General features: G+C 38.5%; 1 long non-coding RNA gene across 2 annotated transcripts in view; it reads right to left on the reverse strand.

The window, feature by feature from the left end:
- The window catches only part of LOC128696800 (uncharacterized), a 53,841-nt gene extending 45,180 nt beyond the window's left edge, over positions 1–8,661 (reverse strand). For both annotated transcript variants that reach the window (XR_011393430.1, XR_011393431.1), the window contains exon 1: positions 8,525–8,661. This is a non-coding gene — a long non-coding RNA (uncharacterized lncRNA). The remainder of the gene's footprint in view (positions 1–8,524) is intronic.
- Between the last annotated feature and the right edge of the window lie 462 nt (positions 8,662–9,123).

Below are 9,123 nucleotides of genomic sequence, written 5' to 3' on the forward strand. Positions count from 1 at the left end.
CCTTTATTGAACTTATTGATGAGTGATGAGACAGAAGGAGGGGGAGAGCATGAAGGTGTACTACTGTTTGGAAGGGGAATCCCCTTCCATAAAGACTTCAAGTACCAAGTCCTCTTCTGGGGTTAGTTCCCTTCTTTGTTTTTTAATGCCACTAGGACCAGCTTGAGTCACTGGACCCCTGTCGCTCAAAAAAGTGTTCCCGAGAGGTCTGTATCTGGCATTTCTTTAAAACTTCCCTAAAATGGGGCACAACATTGTCATTGTACATGTTGCCAAAACGGTCTGCAACAGCTTTGTCAGGGTGATGTTCATCCATAAATGTTTGCACCTTTGTCCACATTGTACAAATCTCCTTAATCTTTGAAGAAGACACCTTCCTCCATCTCTCTTCCTCCTCCTCCGAAACAACTTCCTGAGCTGTGGTCTGCTGCTGTTGCAGATGAAGCTCGTGCAGCTCTGTAATGGTTAGCTCTTAATGGTCCTCCACCAACTCTTCCACATCCTCGAAACTCACATCCAACCCCATGGAATTCCCCAATGCCACAATACTTTCCACAACTGGAATAGGCTCCTCAGAGTCAGCCCTAAACCCTTCAAAATCTCTCTCTTGTACACATCGTGGCCCCAAATTTCTCCAAGCAGGATTCATAGTCCTGGAAGTCACTCCCTCCCAAGCCTTACCTACAAGGAGGATACTGAAGTGATCTTTCCAGTACTCTCTTAGGGTCAATTCAGTGTGAGAGGCCACTTGAAAACACTTTTGAAACATTGCTTTGGTGTACAGTTTTTTTTGAAATTTGAAATGACATGCTGGTCCATGGGCTGGAGGAGTGGTGTTAGGGGAAAAGAACTTCACTTTGATGAAATGTAGCTCCTGCACCATTTGTTCTTCCAAGTCTGGAGGATGAGCAGGAGCACTGTCCATTACCAGGAGGCACCCGAGTTCCAATTTATTTTTCTTCTTCACACTGGGGCCAAACACGTCATTGAACCAATCAAGGAAAATGTCCCTCGTGACCCATGCCTTACTGTTCGCCTTCCACATTACACACAATTTACTATTGACAACACTGTTTTTCTTGAAAACACTGGGATTTTCAGAGTGATACACCAGTAAAGGCTTCACTCTGAAATCCCCACTAGCATTACTACAAAACATCATGAGAGCCTGTCTTTCATAGGCTTGTGTCCTGGGAGTGCCTTTTCCTCCTGAGTAATGTAGGTCCTCTTTGGCATTTTCTTCCAAAAGAGGCCTGTTTCATCACAAATGAACACTTGTTGGGGTTGAAATTTTTCAGCCTCTATGTGCCCCTTGAATTTATGAACATATTTTTCAGCAGCTTTTTTGTCAGAACTGGCAGCCTCACCATGCCTTATCACACTGTGTATGCCACTATGATTCTTAAATCTCTCAAACCAGCCTTTACTGGCCTTAAATTCACCAATATCAGCACTAGTTCCAGGCATTTTCTTTACGAGATCATCATGCAACTGCCTTGCCTTTTCGCAAATTACTTACTACGTAATACTATCTCTTGATAATTGTTTCTCGCTGATCCACACCAACAACAAAGTCTTCACATCTTCCAGTATTTGCGATCTCTGTTTTGTAAGCATATTTGCACCTTTCTCAACAACAGCTTTCTTGATTTCCTTTCTCTTGGCCACGATATAAGCGATGGCTGTATGGGGTTTGTTATACAACCTGGCCAGCTCGGCCACACACAATCCACTTCCACATTTTGCAATGATGTCTTTCTTGAATTCTATAGTGTTTCTCACCCTCTTTACCAAAGAGCTGGCACTAGAAGCTTTCTTTGGGTCCATGTTGGCTTATTTAGCAGTTACAAGCACTAAAAAGAATGGAATAATACAAAATATATCATATGAACGTGTGGGATCGTTCTCACTGATGATAAACAATGGCACACTGGTTGTAAATGGTGTGTCGGACCACTTGGGCCATGCGGACATGTTTGGGACGAATGACTAATACCGAGTTCAATGACGATCACCAAGCCAATATTTTGATGAAAAAAAAGTTACTTATTCCGAATATTACGAAATCCAATGACTACATACTCCGGGGGTCCACTGTACTATTAATTTGGATATATAAGGCTGCTTCCAAACAGCATGAAGTATGTTTTGTCTATGTTGAGAATAGGTTTGTTTGTCATCATCCAAGTATATATTTTTTAGCAGCTCGTTGTTTACAGTGCTTCTCAGAATAGCTGGGTTTGAGTGAGAGTAAATGTAAGTAGTGTCATCTGCAAACAGAACTGGTTTAAGAAGTTGGAATGCACTGGGGAGATCATTAATGTAGATGAGAAAGAGGAGTGGGCCTAGGACACTACCCTGGGGCACTCCAACAGCTACAGGTTGGATAGTGGAGTTGACTATTTGCGTATGCATACTGGTATCTATCATTAAGGTAAGATTTTAGGTAATCAAGGAAATGTCCTCTGATGCCGTAATGATTTAGTTTTTGGCGCAGGAGATTGTGGTCCACTTTATCAAATGCTGTATCATAACTGTTCATTAGTTTTACTGACAATTCAAAATTAAACTGACAAAGTCCATTAAATCTGAAAATTGTCCATTATTGTTACGATTAAAATTTGGAATTAACGGACAATCAGCTTTAACAGGCAACCCCTCCCTATCAGTTTGTTAAATCCAGGGTTCGCTATATTAAACTGTAACACTTTGTAGAATGAGGAAACACACGAGGGTATAATAAAATTTGAGTAAATTATAGACATTATTTAAAGCAAAAATGCCTTACAATACAAAAACAAGAAGCACAGGCTTTTCCCGTGATTTATACAGAGAAAAAACGAATGTTAACAAATAAAATAGAAAATTCTATTATTTTATAGCAAAAACAAATTATGCACTGTATATGTATAGACTATTTGTGCCAATGTTCCATTTTTTATCAAGAAACTTAATGATTGTGTTATTGGAAGGAAAACTTTCAAGTGAAAGACAGAATACACTATGAAGACATGGACTGATTTGACTTGGCACAGCCACTCTGCAAAGTCACTAAAATCGAACATTATAAGCTTATTTGCACTGTGATCTGAATTCAATTTCCTGCCAATACAGTTGATATATGAAGCCCATGTGCAACTTACATAAAAACCTGCTATGTGATGATTTTTAGTTCAGCTCTAAATGTTCAATATGACATACCTAATTTGCAAGGCAAACTTCATTAATTTTCCTGCAAGGTAAAAGTTGTTACAGAATTAAGCTATTTAACTGGTAAACTGGTAGTGCAGTAGACTTATGCCATGTGGCAAATGGGTGATTCTGGGAATGGGTAGAGGTTCTATAATCTTTCTCCCCAGTCTGTTTCATGGGTTTTTACTATATCCGCTTCAATTATTGGGATGGCCTAAACCATGAACTAGCATTCTTGGTTAGTTATTTAGCTGAGAAATGAGGAGAAAAAAAATGTCAGTTTTTCTGTGTAATGATGGATTCAAACCTGAGGGCAAGAGTTATGTAGGAGAGACATAGGGGAAGGATTCTTTAGTGGCTGAAATGGCCACAATTTTTGTTTTGGAATCTGTTTTGAGCTTCAAATTTTTTGTAAAATTGTGTAAAACTGACCAAATTAACAATTTCTGGGCACTAAATTGGGATAGTTCTGAAAGTTAAATGAGGAGTTTCTTACAATCTATGGATAGTATGGAAGGCAAATGAGCAAAATAAGGAGCTGGATTGATTTCGTACTGGATTTGGCCTCAAACTGGGTGAAATAGCTTTTGAGTAGAGTACCTCAGCCTTCAACTGTGCACTTGCTTAATTCCATAACCCCAAATCAAATTTTGCATTTTCCGGCATCATTACCTTTTAAAAAATATTCTCTACCATTTTTTATCGTATTCTTTTGTTTAAAAAGTGCTGACATTAATACTAAAATCACATCACAGAAGGTGCGATGACAGAAAACATACAACATAGTTTTAAAGAATATTCTAAACCACATATAAATACTGCTTGTGGATGCAGGTTACATAATGTGATGTCATGCTGAAATGGCCAAGAATCACTATAAATATCTGGTCATGATTGGAAAACATTGCTATATTATAACTTAAATTTTAACTTTTCTTTTAACAAGACTGGTCACTTCCCACTAAAAGAATGAGGGACCAAAGAAGACAATACACTTAACATCAGCAGCTATCTTTCCATTAGAGTATGATCCAATGAGGACTCATCAAACAGCAACATCCAGGGCCTACTTTCAAAGTGCTGGCATTGTAACAAGACCTAGGCCAGGGCTACACTGGCAAATCAAACTGAAACTGTTGGTACTGTTTATACTTCCTACCTCCTAGCTAACTAGTCGTCTTGAATTCCTTTAGAGATATTATGCATACCACTCTCATGTTCCAATTCTTTGCCTACCAGGCCTGTGGCCTGGTAGGCAACGCTCGTTTCACACACAATGTCTGTGGTTTGATCCCCGGCAAAGGTAGAAACATTGGGTGTGTTTCCTTACACCTGTTGTCCTGTTCACCTAACAAGCAAGTACCTAGGTGTGGGTCACATCCTGGGGGACAAGGTTGAGGGCCCCAGTGGAAATCACATACACAGTCCTTCAATGATGAACTGCCTTTCTTGGGTTATCCTGGGTGGCTAACTCTCCAGGGTTAAAAATCAGAACAAAATCTTATCTTATCTACATGGCATTGTACAGGAGACAAACACGGGGTCTTTTGTGCCTCAGCAGGCAAGCACTCTGGCTGCCTATAATGAAACTTTACCTTACGATGATGCTTTTGCATTTTATATTACATTGTTCACAACTAATTACATCAATTGTTAATAAGAAAGAATATTTCTAGATATTTCACAGAGGTTCCAGTCACAGTATTGTGCATCTTTGTTCTTTATAGAGTGCTCATTAAAATGTTAAAAATATTTACGTACTCTTCAGTTTGTTTTAAATCAAAATAACGTTGTTTTCCTTGACCAAAGATGTAGAGGCAATTTGTTGTTCATTAACCATTTGTAATTAATAATTAAGATATGTTAGCTATATTATTATTATAATCATGGGGAAGCGCTAAACCCATAAGATTACACAGTACCTGCAGAGGGGGGGATGGAAGGTATTAAGGTTTAATTCAGCGAACTGGAGCACAGATCCCATTCCCTAGATCAAAAGCCCTTTGCCAGCGTCAAGGAACCGCCCTTGAGAGATGTTAGTTATACTGTCTAAATATTTACTTGACACTAAAAGGGCACAGTCATCAACATACAATAAGAGTTTTACTTGATACTGGAGGGCATACAATTTATATACCTTGTAGTAAGAGGGGGGGCAGTGTAATCCCTAGTGGTATTCCACTGATACTGACAATAGGTTATTTGTTATTAATGGCTTTAATGGCAAGTTCTGCCTCCAGTTGGTCATGCAAGATCAGTCTACAGATTCTGTGACAATAGCAGTATGTACCTAATATTTCATGGATCGCTGTGTTAAATTTCTTTTCTTAGCTAAAAGTAATCACCCGTGTGATATTTAGGTGTGGGCTTTAACATTATCTCTAATCATGGATTAAAAAAAAAAAACAAATTATACAAGAATGAATATCCTGAGCAAATATAAATTTAACTACTATTGAGATACAGACTCATTCACTTGGTATAAGATACGACAGAAATTTATTTACAGTAGGTTTCAATTAATACAAATGTTTCATCTAAAAGCAAAAAATGCAAGAGAGAATATATATATGAACAGTAAATTTACTTGCATTCGTGAACTACTAAGCTATCTATAATAACTGACTATGCTACTGCTTCCTAAACCATACCCCCGGCCGGGATTGAACCCGCGGTCATAGAGTCTCAAAACTCCAGCCCGTCGCGCTAGCCCGTGGCTAGCGCGACGGGCTGGAGTTTTGAGACTATGACCGCGGGTTCAATCCCGGCCGGGGGTATGGTTTATTTGCAATCGTGTCATTACGATTTCTTAAGTCATGTCTACTGCTTCCTGTTACTGTACAAAAAAGTTCTCTTGAAGTACATATAAAAGGGTTGATTAGGAAATGAAAGAACCCTCATCAAATATAGATACACCAACAATCAATCAATCAATTCAAATTTATAATCGTTTTTCGACTATCCTTTGTTAAATCATTATTTGTCATTCTTCTGTATACCTACCTTGTTTATGACTAACATGAACCACAGTAAATTTTCTGTATAGTGATTGTGACCTAAAAACAAATAATAAAGATGCCACTCCAGCAATAGTATGAAGACAGAGTGAGAGTACTGAACCTACACTCTTGAAAGATTTAGAATTAGAGAAGATATGACTGGAGTACACTGGTGGAAGATAGGCATAAATAAATAAAGTAGGGTGCTGAGAATATCTAACCAAATAGAAATAATGATTTGGCAAAAGTCATAGATGAGAAGAACAATCTGCCAGGTAGTTTTAAAACAGGTTGGGTACATTCATGAATGAAGAGTTTTGAGTTTGAGAAGCACTTGTAGCATAAGTTAGTATTAGCCTCTTCCAATGTTCCTTCATTCTTATTATGTAATACTGGGCAATGCTAGGCAGACTATCTGCCAATCATTCCCACCTTAATTATATTTAAGCACAGGTACACATAAGTACAATTATCATACAGTGTAAATTACCTAGGATAACCCAAAAAGAAGTCGAAGTGACTTATTTCCATTGGGGTCCTTATCTAACTTTTAAATTATATTCATGGGAAGCACAAAACCCATACGAGTCATACAGCACCTGGGGGGAATGGGGAGCAATTAGGTTCAATCCGAGGAGAGGAAGGATAAGTCTAATTCCTTGGATCAAGAGCTCATGGGTGGCATCAAGACACTTCCCTTAGGGTTAACATTTTTAAAGCTTCCCCCAATAATATTTGCTTCAATAGTTCTTCTTAGCAGACTATTCCACTTATCTATGTTTACTGCCAACCCATTATCTAAATATATTGGATAGGTAATACAATATCGGGCCTGAAGTTATAGTCACTAAATCCCAGGACTCATAATTCTGATTGTTACAGATGTTCCACTTACATTCTTATTATAATTAAATTTAAGCATTAAACCCCTAAGTCATACAGGTCTAGTGTTACAGATGTTTCTTATTTACGTACTGTCAATACACAAATACCAGGATCATATAACCAGCATCAGCTGCCAAAATACAAAATGAAAAAAAAAAAAAGGCAACCCGGCAGGCCCCGTGGCCTGGCTGGCAAAGGTCTCGCTTCACACGCGGAGGGCTCGGGTTCGATTCCCGGCGGGGTGAAATAAGTAAGTTTATTCAGGTATACACAAATAGTTACATAGATTATCATACATAGCAGCATATGTGTATGGTGGCCCGGTGGCCTGGTGGCTAAAGCTCCCGCTTCACACACGGAGGGCCCGGGTTCGATTCCCGGCAGGTGGAAACATTTCGACACGTTTCCTTACACCTGTTGTCCTGTTCACCTAGCAGCAAATAGGTACCTGGGTGTTAGTCGACTGGTGTGGGTCGCATCCTGGGGGACAAGATTAAGGACCCCAATGGAAATAAGTTAGACAGTCCTCGATGACGCACTGACTTTCTTGGGTTATCCTGGGTGGCTAACCCTCCGGGGTTAAAAATCCGAACGAAATCTTATCTTATCTTACCTAGGATAACCCAAAAAAGTCAGCGAAACTTATTTCCACTGGGGAAACATTTCAACCTGTTTCCCTACACCCGTTGTCCTGTTTACCTAGCAGCAAATATATACCTGGGTGTTAGTCGACTGGTGTGGGTCGCATCCTGGGGGACAAGACTGAGGACCCCAACTGAAATACGACAGACAATCCTCGATGACGCTGCCTTTCTTGGGTTATCCTGGGTGGCTAACCCCCCCGGGGTTAAAAATCTGAACGAAAACTTATGAGGCGTTGCATGGGTATCTTATGATAAGTTATCTTAAAATCTCACCTTTGCGTACGTATAATTATATGCAGTACTGTAACTTTACAATTATAATTTACTTGCAGTGTATGTACTACTAAACCTGTGAACACTGACTATAACTAACATGGCTTGAGTAATATATTTGTTTGCGTTGCCACGTTAACTATAACTAATTAAAACACTTCTTATTTATATGTATGACATAATAGAAATCACTGATTTACATTTATTAACAATGGTTAATCGTTTTCTAATGTACAGTATTATATTTGACATAAAAGCAGCTATAAAATAGCAGTAACGCGACATTTCTCAACGTTAAATTATAATTAACATAAACTAATAGTCGTAAAACCCAGTTTTGCTTATTTTTGTGTAAATTGAATTGATATTAGTTAAATTTTCTGACAGTGAGGAGCAATATCCATTGCCTCATTGAGACTATTATCTTACAGAGCCAAAACTAACTGAAGTACACCATATTTACTGTGTCTGGGACATACCATCATTATAAAACTAGATAAAGTAATAATTAAGCATAAAAGAACAACTTACCTGTGATTACAATTGGTTATTCACTACAAAAACACTCACAAACAACTAACATAACCTTCCCTCACCCTCTTCACTGCCAAACTGACAGAGAACAAACAAAATAAAGAAAAATGCTAAAAGTTATGGCAACGCTCTTGCAATTGGTAGCCTCTGTGAAGAATAACCAATGGAGAGCCTTTTTATAATAGCTATAACTTTAGAAAAACTGGCTGTGATTGGTGAAACTAAGACGAAGCAACCAATCATAGACCAGCATTGACTCTGTTAAGCAACAACAGAAATTTAGCTTATCAAGCGCAAACTGCTACTTTTGCTTGTCGATGTACAATAATTCCTGATTTAAACGTGCAATTAAGCGTTCTTCAATGGGCCTTTCGTTCACATCATACACACACTTTATAATGGTTTTGAGAGCACACAGAACTTTTGAACTTTATGTATATATAATCATGGATAATGGACAATGCAGTAAAAGCAATGCTTAGCCATGCTAAGTGTCCTAGTGGCCCCCTCTGTAATTAGTATTTTATAACATGTAAACCACAAAATACCGAAAACCTGTAAACCCCACATTGTAACCATTATAGAAAATAAACTTG

This window comes from Cherax quadricarinatus, chromosome 52, assembly GCF_038502225.1.
Source record: "Cherax quadricarinatus isolate ZL_2023a chromosome 52, ASM3850222v1, whole genome shotgun sequence".
NCBI classification, from domain to species: Eukaryota; Metazoa; Arthropoda; class Malacostraca; order Decapoda; family Parastacidae; genus Cherax; species Cherax quadricarinatus.